Source organism: Triturus cristatus, chromosome 4_1, assembly GCF_964204655.1.
Source record: "Triturus cristatus chromosome 4_1, aTriCri1.1, whole genome shotgun sequence".
NCBI lineage: Eukaryota > Metazoa > Chordata > Amphibia > Caudata > Salamandridae > Triturus > Triturus cristatus.
In genome coordinates this window covers 420,187,358-420,199,813 of record NC_140585.1, presented here as the reverse complement: position 1 = coordinate 420,199,813, position 12,456 = coordinate 420,187,358, and positions in this window count along the sequence as shown.

Sequence of the window (12,456 nt, the reverse complement as noted above, 5' to 3'; positions counted from 1 at the left end):
CGGTATTGTACATGTATTTAAGAACGTGTGTGCAGGACTGTTAGCACCTTTTCAAGCTGTCCTCGGAATTTTTCCAAACTTCATGCACTCTGTGTTTGGCGGACTGCCGCTCCTTTTAGCACTCATTGCAGGGATATTATTTTTGCTCCTACTGCTACGAAATGGCAAGCCAAATCACCAGCGACACCCAGTTCACCATGGAAAGAACTCTATTGGAGATGAAGTGTCATGAGCGCATCGTCCAAATTCTGGGTTTTACCTCGTCTATGAGAATTAAACACCACTTGGTTTCTGTCATTCAGACCAATTTGGCAAGATTGCATCTTACCTGTTCTACGCTGCCTGCTATGCGGTGAAGAATGTGTGCTGGACATTTGTCTGACACTCCCATCAGTCATGCCTACGGATATCGATACTCTGCTGGACCCGATAACGGCCCATGCTATTTGTTGTCCCCAGCGGCTACCAATCCTGATGGCGGCATTCATTGAGATCTCACAGACGCAACATGCTACTGCTGAGGTATGAGAGGAAACACCAGGTGCGCAGGTAACATCCAATAAGGATATTGCTGATGCTTCCCATGCTGAAGGCGATAGTTCAAATCTATGTGCTGTTGATCTTCTACACAAGGTATTCCAACTCTCATCCACAATGGTAGATGACTTGTTGTCTACAGGATTAGAAAATTTTATGTTTCTCCATCCCCACAAACTGACTTTTGATTCAAACACACAGTGTTCCGGAAAGACTCTGCATTTGGCCTTCATTCTTTTTCAAACGTAATACTTACTGCGGAACAATTTTTTGTTTTTCTTCCCCGTCACAAAATTGTATTTTTCATTTTTTGGCACAGTAGTCTGCTTATAGTAGAACTATTCATAGAGAACAGATTTCTTTGATAACACTTCCAGGGACAGTATGCCACCTTGTCATGAATAACAATTTGACTTATGTAACCTGATATAAAATTGTTTCGGCCCTTTTTTCTTCTGTATTTACGACCCATTTTATCACATGTATATATTTTGGTTCATTCATTTAGCATTCCAATGTGATCCTATGCTTAGAATGGTACATTGCCTCTAATATGTACAACACTTTATGCATAGCAATGGTTTTATAATGTATTTTTAGAACATATGTTTTAGATATGTTTTTAGCTTATTTTAGCAAACCCATGCGATACTCTGTTTTAAGGTATGTTTAGAACGTTTAGGATTTAGTAACGTCATTCATACGTAACTGGAGTGGGTGTTGTGTGCAGATTTAGATTCTGTATATAGATTTCCCGATTTATGCCCTTATATAGGTACATCTCACATTGCCCTTATTTGGACATAGAAATCCGGCACTTATTTAGACATTGTCCGTACAAACCAAATACAGGCATGGCCACCTACATCCGTCCATCCACTTCACAACGAATTCTTGGAAAACCAGACCCTTAAGCCTTTAGGAATTTCCCTCAGCTTGAATATTGATTTCTCCATGAACTCATTAAGTATGCATGAACATCTATTCCTTAGGGGTTCATTCATGACGTTCCTCTGCCCGACTTTTACATCAATACTGGCATTCCTAGACACCTTCAAGGTATAAATATACCAGCACTTGCCCTGGCAAATTGCGGTTCCCGGAGGATTCGATCCAACCCAGACTACGCTGTTCGCCACGGCAAGTTCGGAAGGAGATTGAGTTCCAGCCTGATGCACTGACCTGACGCTGCCATCCTCCTCGCAGAGAATCCAGCTCCAGTGCTCTCTGACTTCCCTTGCGGGGGGTTAGACTATCAAGTCTAGAAAAGAGATTCCAACCTCTCTCATTCTCAGGTATGGAGCAGACTAGAACTTAGATTAGAGCGACCCATGACCCTGCTAGGTAGGTCGCTTCCCCTCCGCACATCACTGCCTGTGTGTTCTTGCCCCAGCTGCCGCTGCTGAGGAAGATCGAGGCCCTCCTTAACCCGCAGGATGCCACCTGCGCCTCATCCCTTGTGGCCAGTGGTAGGCCGAAGGTTTGTATCACCATCTGTATCTCATTGCATTGCCTTTATTGTTATTTGGTGTCTGTGACTGCTGTTTTCAGTCTTCCCCCGGTGCCTATACTTGGTCTGTGCCCTCTTTTTCCTTCTGTTCCACTCGCTGTCCCTGTGTTGCTCTGCCTGTCTTGCCTTGTTACCTTCGTTGCCCCGTAATTTTTGTGCCCGCTTTGCCTTCTGTTCCCTTCGTTGCCCCGTGTTGCTCTGCCCGCTTTTTCCTTCTGTTCCCTTCGTTGCCCCGTAATTTTTGTGCCCGCTTTGCCTTCTGTTCCCTTTGTTGCCCCGTGTTGCTCTGCCCGCTTTTTCCTTCTGTTCCCTTCGTTGCCCCGTGCGTTTTGTGCCTGCTTTTGCCTTCTGCTCCCTTTGTTTCCCCGTGTTTCTCTGCACGTTTTTTCCTTCTGTTCCCTTCGTTGTCCCGTGTTGCTCTGCCCGCATTTGCCTTCTGTTCCCCTCGTTGACCCGTGTTTCTCTGCCCGTTTTTACCTTCTGTTCCCCTCGTTGCCCCGTAATTCTGTGCCCGCTTGCCTCCTGATCCCTTCGTCGCCCCTCACCGCTTCCGCTCCAGCCGCTGCATCCCTTGCGGCCCGCCCCCTTACCACCCATTTGCTGCCCCTGCCCTGCCTCCCGCCTCCCAGCTGCTCCTCCCTCCCACCTCCCCATATATGGCAGCCGCTGCGCGGTGAGGAGAGCGACCCTTGACCCTGCTAGGTAGGTCGCTCCCCCTCCGCACAGCACCGCCTGTGTGTCCTTGCCCCAGCTGCCGCTGATGAGGAAGGTCGAGGCTCTCCTCCACCCGCAGGCTGCCACCTGCGCCTCATCCCTTGTGGCCAGTGGTAGGCCGAAGGTTTGTATCACCATCTGTATCTCATTGCATTGCCTTTATTGTTATTTGGTGTCTGTGACTGCTGTTGTCAGTCTTCCCCCGGTGCCTATACTTGGTCTGTGCCCTCTTTTTCCTTCTGTTCCCCTCGCTGTCCCTGTGTTGCTCTGCCCGTCTTGCCTTCTGTTCCCTTCATTGCCCCGTAATTTTTGGGCCCGCTTTGCCTTCTGTTCCCTGCGTTGCCCCGTGTTGCTCTGCCCGCTTTAACCTTCTGTTCCCCTCATTGCCCTGTAAATTTGTGCCGGCTTGCCTTCTGATCCCTTCGTTGCCCCTCATCACTCCCGCTGCAGCCGCTGCATCCCGTGCATCCCTGCCCCCCTGACTGCCCATTTGCAGCCCCTGCCTCCCGCCTCCCAGCTGCTCCTCCCTCCCACTGCCCCATATATGGCGGCTGCTGCGCGGCCATGCCGCTGGCGTGCCGAAGGCGCGCCTAAGGCAAGCCTGTCTGCACCTGTCCACGGCTGGACCGCGCCCAGCGCCAGAACCCCTGGTCCCCGTGCCCGCCACGACGACCACAACCGCTACCATGCCAGCACACTCCACGCTCTAAACTCCGACGGACCCACACCTGCTTCAAAGCCGCCCCGAAACGCACACAGGGTCCCTTCACCTGCCGGAACTGCAGCTACACCAGCCTCAGAGCCGCCAAACCACCCGCCAAGAAAGACCACAATCACCTCCGATGCATCCTACTGAACACCCACTCCGCACGCAAACATGCCGTCGAGCTCTGGGACCTGCTCGACACTTCATCTCCGGACATCGCCTTCCTGACAGAGACCTCTCCTCCGCACCCGACATCGCCATTGCCATCCCAGACGGCTACAAGATCACCTGCAGAGGCCGCCCCAACGGAGTCAGAAGAGGAATCGCCATCGTCCACAAGAACAGCATCAGGGTCTCGACCAGCACCGACGACACTCTCAGCACCGCCGAACACATGCATTTCCAGATCCACACAGACCCCCAACTCCACCCTCAGAGGCACCCTCGTCTACAGACCCCCCGAACCCCGACCCCAGTTCAGCGACCCCATCGCCGACTTCATCAGCACGCACGCCCTGAACTCCACCAACTACGTCCTCCTCAGAGACCTGAACTTTCACCTTGAGAACAACAACGACAGCAACTCCACCACCCTGATCGATAACCTCGCCAACCTCGGACTGAAGCAACTCGTCACAACGCCTACCCACTCCGCCGGCCACACGCTCGACCCCGTTTTCTCCTCAAGCTCCCACGTCTCCTACAGCCACACCACTGAACTCCACTGGACCGACCACCACTGCATCCACTTCACCTTCCAGAAACCCACCACCGCACCCAACAGATCCCTCGCTGCTGCTGGAGCAAAATCACCAAAGACCAAAAACACGCAAACCTCGCCCTCAGCCCACCCACCGAACCCTCCAACACCGACGCCGACGCCCACAGCCTCAGACACTGGATCAACAACTGCTCAACACCCTCGTCCTGCTGAAGAAACCCTCCCACAGTGACACCAGCAAGAGGGCCAGCTGGTTCACCCCAGAACTCCTAGCCTCCAAATGAGCCTGCCGGAAACTAATGAAGAAATGGCACAGTGAGCAGACTCCGGACAGCCACGCATCCCACAAGGACGCCATCCGCAACCACCATCACCTCATCAGGACTGCCAAGAGAACCTCCTTCAAAGACCTCCTCGACAACAATGCACACAATAGCAAGGAGCTCTTCAACATCGTGAAGGAACTTTCCAACACCAATGACATCCCGCCGTCGCAAGCCCTATGCGACTCCCTCGCGACTTTTTTCTACCGCAAGATAGCAGACATCCACGACAGCTTCAACACCCAGACAGCCCCAAAAGACATCAACACAACAGACTCTCCGCATACCATCGACCACGACACCCTGCTAGCCTGGGCCAACGTGAGCCTCGATGACACCATCAAGACCATGAGCACAATCCACTCCGGCTCCCCGTCAGACCCACTCCCGCACCACATCTTCAACAAAGCCAGCAGCTCCATCGCACCCCATCTGCGCAATGTCATCAATCTCTCCCTCGAGACCGCGATCTTCCCAGAGAGCTGGAAACACGCCAAGATCAACACCCTAATCCAAAAAACCAAGGCAGAGAATTTCCAGCCCATCTCTCTGCTCCCGTTCCCGGCCAAGGTCATTGAGAAGATCGTCAACTGACACCTAACCCGATACCTTGAAGAAAACAGAATCCTGGACCCTTCCCAGTCAGGGTTCTGCAGCAACCACAGCACTGAGACTGCCCTCATTGCCACCACCGACGACATCAGGACCATGCTGGACAGTGGTGAGTCCGCCGCATTCAACACCGTCTGCCACCGCACACTACGCGCACGCCTCCCCGCTGTAGGGATCCGAGACAAGGCTCTGGAATGGACCACCTCCTTCCTCTCCGGCAGAACTCAGAGCGTCCACCTCCCCCCATTCCAATCCGAAGCCTCCAAGATCATCTGCGGCGTACCCCAAGAATCTTCACTCGGCCCGACACTGTTTAACATCTACATGGCCCCGCTCGCACACGTTGCCCGACAGCACGACCTCAACATAATCTCCTACGCCGACGACACTCAACTGATCCTCTCCCTCACAAAGGACCCCATCACTGCCAAATCCAACCTTCATAAAGAAATGAAGGCTGTCGCCGACTGGATGAAGATCAGCCGACTGAAGCTGAACACGGACAAGACGGAGGTCCTCCTCCTCGGCTCCAACCCTGCAGCCTGGGATGACTCCTGGTGGCCGACGGCACTGGGGGCACCCCCGACACCCACCGACCACGCACGCAACCTGGGAATCATCCTCAACTCAGTGCTCTCCATGACCAAGCAAATCAACGCCGTCTCCTCCTCCTGCTTCAACACCCTCCACATGCTCCGCAAAATCTACAGGTGTATCCCGATAGACACAAGAAGAACAGTCACCCAGGCCCTCATCAGCAGCAGACTCGACTACAGAAACGCCATCTACGCGGGAGCCCCGACCAAGCTCATCAAACGTCTGCAACGCATCCAAAATGCCTCTGCACGACTGATCCTCGACATACGATGCCACAGCCACATCACCCCCCACCTGAGAAACCTGCACTGGCTCCTGGTCAACAAGAGTATATCCTTCAAGCTCCTTATCCACGCACACAAGGCACTCCACAAGACCAGCCCAGCCTACCTCAACAGACGACTCTACATCTACATTCCCAACCGCCAGCTCCGCTCTGCCAACCTCGCACTTGCCACTGTCCCTCGCATCCGTAGAACAACCACTGGAGGAAGATCTCCACCAAGACCTGGAACACCCTCCCACTGAGCCTACGACAGACCCAAGACCTGCTGACCTTCAGGAGGCTACTCAAGACCTGGCTGCTCGACCAGTAGCGCCCCCCCCCCTCCCAGTGCCTTCTGACCCTCGCGGGTATGTAGTGCGCTCTGCAAATGATTGATTGCTTGATTGATTGATTAGATAAACTTTTGGCAACTCTTGGCTAAATATAGCTAGCTATACTTTAGAAACAGCACCTACTTCAAACCTCGTACTGCACTTAGGTTAGGTACACAGGGGTAGAACAATTTAGAAACATCAGATGAGTATCACATTTCAGCATTATGTTATTTATGTATGTATTTTGATTAATATATGTCATAGCTACAAACCATGCTATTGCAGTATTATTTTATCTTACTTCTAGCCTCGTACATAGTGTACTTCACAGTCTGTCTTACGATTGTAGCAATTCATATCTCTTGCATGAGAAATATGACTGCTCAATGAACCCCATTATTGAAACGCCCATCTCTCTATTTCTGTGCAACTCTGTAGAAACTAAGCAGGCACGCTTGACTGAGTGAAACTGTTATCTATTGTTTCCACGATTCTGAGACTGTTCCTATTCTAAAGGGAAACAAAGTTGTCATGTTTATGCGGTTGTCAGAGACTAATCCCTTCTTGTATATTCAAGAAGTTTCTAGTGACCTCTGAGTTAGCTGGCACACACAAGTAATTAAGGGGCATAATAGCAAGACCGGCGATAAAATTATCACCGTTTTAGCGGCAGGACACTGCCGCTAAAACGGCGATAATGGCCTTGCTAATATGCGTTATAGAATTCCAATAGAAGCCCAGGTTAGATGTGCAGGACATCTAACCTGGGCTTCTATTGGAATTCTATAACGCATATTAGCAAGCCCATTATCGCTGTTTTAGTGGCAGTTTCCTGCCGCTAAAACTGCGATAATTGTATCGCCGGTCTTGCTAATATGCCCCTAAGTTTAATATACTGACTTTAGTCCTATGTCAAATCTATAGTGTATGTTATTCCAATGCAGAGAGCCTATCAGGGATATAGGAACAACACTACACCGGTCCCAGGATGCTTGTTTCCGGTCCAGCGAAGACATGGCTTGGCAGTTCAGGCTGGACTGTTCCCATGAGGCACAGGGTCAGACTGATTTGCATATGGCCATGTCTGAACTGGGGTGGCAGAGTGAGCTAAAGAATGATGATGGATTAAACCCAGATCAGTTGACTGGGGGTGAGTGCTTGCATTGTTCAACACTGCTTCCATCATCCCCTTTGGTTTTACCTTGATGTTTGTAGCAAACACGCATCTGCAATTATGCACCAGGAGGCGGCATTGTTGCTGTGCACTGAATACAAGCACTACAAGGCCTTACCATGGGCAGAATAAGTGCTGTATAAATCACTACAACATAATTAATATGTACAGTATTTTAGTCAACGTTCTCTGCACATATGACGTGATCACAGCAAACCTGGACGGGATAAGGACCTGTGGGCGGTGCAGGGCTCTCCTGAGGATTTCAGCCTGACTACTGACTCCATGCCCATCATGCCCAAGATGCACTTAAATCTGTTTTATCCAATGGAGCTGTTTTTAATCAGCATTAATATTATTAACACTATATTTAAACATCGGAGTTTATTACCCAAGGCAAGGGTCCTCATAATGTGTCCGCTGTACGGATGAAAGGCAGATTGTGCCTCATAGGGCCTCAGACACGTGGCACACAGCCCTCTGCGGTGGGGGTGCAACCTCCTGATGCACCTTCCCGTGTTTCCACCTTATAGCATGCTATCACCAAGATTACGCCAGGCAGGAGGGTCTAATTAGTAAATGTGAGCCCACGGCTGCTAGGTGAAACAAGTTTTTCATAGCGCATACTAGAAATTGAGTTGCATGTAGGTGCCTGGATGGATTTATACTGTGGACTTGGCTAAAGGGTAGGGTAGTAGGCCTCGAGCGTCCCACATGAGAATGCACTTCTCGTGCCGCCTTCGGTGTGCCTCGAATCGACAGAGGCGCTAAACTTCTATATCATTGGCTCTATCTGCCTCCCAAGATGACATTGTGAGCCTGAACCCTGAACCAGAGAAGCCAAGGGCTACACGCAGGGCCTTCAGATGCGTCATCCTCAGTCAGGCGTCACACATGGTACCAGCTGACTGCTTTGCCTGTCTGAGAACCGAGGCCCCCCGCGACCCTACACACAATCTAGGGCCCTTTCACAAAGAAAACACATATTTTTCGGCCTGTCTACTAAAGGCAGCATTTAACTCTGTGTCACTTTCTTCTAAGTGGACAATTTGTACCACATCCCCTCTCTACACCAACCTCTGAAGGGAGGAGATCTCGAGGGTCACACTTTATAACCCAAAGAAAGACAAACACATTAAACAAGCATTTGCAATGCAATAGGACTCTCATTTACGCAAGACCTATTGAATTGCATCACGGACAACGGGAGGGGGGAGGCACAGACAAAGGGAGTGTGGGCGTGGGGAGTGGGGAGAAGGGGGCGAGAAGGCACAGACAAAGTAGTGCTCACAGTCAAAATAACACGTACTGTGTAACACTCAAAGTAAAGGGGCCAGTAGCCATGGGCGGGTACAAATGACGACATGGCCATAATAAGGAGGGGTAATAGAAATAAAATTCCCTTGGTGGAAAGTTAAATTAAAGAACTAAATCTTTATGTTCTAACCACAAACTGAAGCCCATGTATTAGAACATATACAATATTGAATAGAACCATACCAGTTGTAAAGTTAATATTAAAAAGTTATATTTTTATTAAAAAACACAATTAAAAATAGACATGAACCGTCTGTAATCATGACACAAATTAATATGCCAAATACATATATATGTCACACACACTTAATAAAAACCTGTTTCATTTGAGGACAAAGCTTATGCAGAATAATAATGCAGGATTACACTTCTTAAAAACTCAACAGCAAAATAACCTATGCCTAAATTCTATACTTCAACACAGAATTGACAGAGAGACAAAAACAGACAGTGCATTTTGTCATTAAATAACACATCCGTTTTAAAATTCCATTAGCTCGTCCTAGATACAATCTAATCGTTCTATATCTATAGGAGAAGCTGTTCCCACGGATTGTGTTGGGTGCAGCATAATAAGGAGGGACTAACAAGCCTCATAATCAATCAGAAGGCAGCATTTACGAAAGACGACACGAGCCAATTAAAAACATGGGTCGAGAGTGGGCAGAGCTTTCACCGCATACTCCATTACTGCATGCCTCGCAGAGCGAGCAGCGCATGCGCGCTGTCACTAGAGGCTCAACCTGAAAAGCTTGAATAGCACATTCACTTCTGTTTTGTGTGTGCTGGCGCTATGATGTATTTGCAAAGAGAATTGCCCATACCAATATGCAGGGATGAAAGTAAAAGATGTATTCAGGTCTGACGAAGAGCGAAGCTGTTCTGCATGGAGTACACCTTTCATGCCCCCTGTGCTTTTTGGGCCCTATTGTGTGTTGGCATTCAGTATGACGACTGTGATTTGGTTCCACCAATTAGACTCAGTAAGTAAAGTGAGATTGGCTCGGAATACGATTTTCAAACAACCTGACCAATTCACTGCAGTGTATGAAATACTGGAATAAATATGCAGGCCCCGATTACAAGTTGCTCAGTACCTGGGCCACAGCACCATCACAAGTCATGTTACCCTTACTGCCTGGTAAAACCGCCTCATTACTGTGCATTTACGAGTTGAACCCATGAAACGATGCATTGCTGCGTGGGCCCCATTTTTCCGTCAGAAAACCACAAGGAATTTGCAGTTCCATGGGGTTTTACAGCAGACATTTGCCGCTTGTTCTGAGTAGGTGATAAAGATTCGAGTGGGCATGTGGGTGGGGTGGGAGGCAACGGAGGGGTTAGAGGAGTAGGGGAGGAGAGGGGAAGCTTTCTACCAGCAGTGAGGACTGGAGCATCATATGCTCGTCCTTGCTCGACAGATAAATGCAGAATGATGCTTGGCTACTGCTGCGGCCAGCACCGCCTGCTGTTTTCGTGTCTAGAATTACTGACTGGAAAATGAGGCCTGGTACTAGCACACACGATAAAACTGGGTGTGGCAAAAGCTAAAAACTCATAATTAGGTAGAATACAATTAGCGCATTAAAACGCGCATTAACTTTGCTTTGCCTAATTTGTAATGATGGCCACCGTACTCATATGTGAAAAATAATTGTGCACATGTTCCTTATCATCACCACAACAGTCTTCCAAACTTCTTCAGCAAGTCACCATTTACTGGAATTCTTAAGCTATCCAGAGGCGAAGTGATTCACATTTTGGTACTTGTAGTTGTGCTTTTCACGTCATACATGAACAACTCTGTTGGTTAAAAAATACTGAGGAATAAACTCGACTGGATGAGTTGCTCATGCCTGATATATGGAGATGTGACCCATGCACATGCTGCCCTGGTCTTTCATAAGCACCAAGAAGCAGTTTTATGATGAATGTGGTACTTAATAGAGGAGTATTGTATGCTTGCTAAAAGACTGATTAGGGACAATAACTAAATTGGGCACAAAAACAAATCGTTTTTAACCCAATAATGAGTTTAAAATACAAAACGAGGCATCTTTGGAGTTTAGTCTTTTTGTTACAATTTTAACAGTTTTGGCCTATTTTTTACCACTCAGTACTGGTTGAAAATCTATTTAAAATAACAACCGTTACTTGCCTTGCACTCATTGTGAGCTCTAATGGGCTACAAAAATTATTTGTGCTCACTTTTGTGTTTTGAGTCCAGCTCACGTTGGGCTTAGTGTTGCCTATATTCGGTAAATCTAATAATGTCCCCCACTAATGGAAAGGGGGGGCTCTTGGCCCCCCCGCCTGCATGGCGGTGCGGCGACCTCCCCCGGACTTCTCGGTGGTGGGGCGTGTCCACTGGGGCGCGCCCTGCCACCAATTGGCTGCAACCGTGACCCGGATGTCGTTAATCGACATCCGGGTCGGAGGGGAGGGGGGCGGGGCCACTGTGGGATAAAGTGGCGGGGAGCGCCCAGGTGACCCCCTTGTTGCCTGGACGCTCCCCCACAACGGACGTGCCCCGGCGTTCGGGGCTTCAATTTTTCTTTTGTTTCCCTGCAGGTTCGCGGTCGGGGATTTCATCGGTAAAGCAGTATATGCATCACCGGTGGCTGTCTACTACGTCGGAGTCATGGGCGAGGCTTTCTCTGGGCCGCGAGTACAGCGGAAGCAGGCCTGCGGTCTCTCTACGTGGTCGGCGGCGGGAGTTCCATGGGAGAGGCGCCTTAGATCGAGCTATTGGCTCAGTTAAGTATTGTTGTGGTGATCGGGCCCATAGTGCACGGGTTCGATTCCTTGTGAAATGATTGGATGGGTTTCATTTCGCTGGTGGGGGGGGGGGCCGAGGCTCACTGGGGGTGGACAGGAGCGCGTGAGTGAATGCTGTTGTGCACCGAGGGTGCTCATTGTTATATACGCGGAGGTTGCTGATCGCTAATGCTGTTGTTCTTCGTGGCGAATGCATGCTGCGTGATCGGGCACGATACAGCTGAGCCAAAAAGTATAATTGCACGGAAATGTTAGGAAGAATAACATGCGGCAAAGATGATGGTTAATGACTAGGAGCTATGATGACTAGGAGCTATAGCTCAATTGTACGTCTGGGGCCTGTGGTTTTAAAGTGTCTCTCAGGACACGGGTTCGGCTCCCGCAAACGCCGAAAAAATGTCATAAGCTGACAACATTTCGAACTCTTCCGAATGTTGTGGTGCGAACGGTTAGCACGTTCGCCTGCTTAACTTTATGGATGGTGATCCGAAGCACACCCGGGGAGGTTGTTTCAGGATTCGATTAGGGTGGGGAGGTGGTCCAACTCTGGTACGGGAAATTTGAGGTAGAGCCTCAAGGCGCGTCCATCCTGTGATTCTGGGCTAATTACGTAATCACCCCGTGCTATAGAAAATGTGCAATGAGAATGCGGTGTGCGCGCAGGAGCTACCCCAGGTTAGGACCTTCGGTCACACACCCGCGTCCATGTAGATATTACCCGTTTCAGTAGGGTTCAATTCCCATCAATTTTGTCAGTTGGATTACGCTGTTTTTAAAAGAATTGACACCTGGGGACGTGCGGCTTCACTGGGGAGATAGCTCGGGCGGTTAACGCGCCGAGAAAAAATTAAGACCAAATAAATGGGA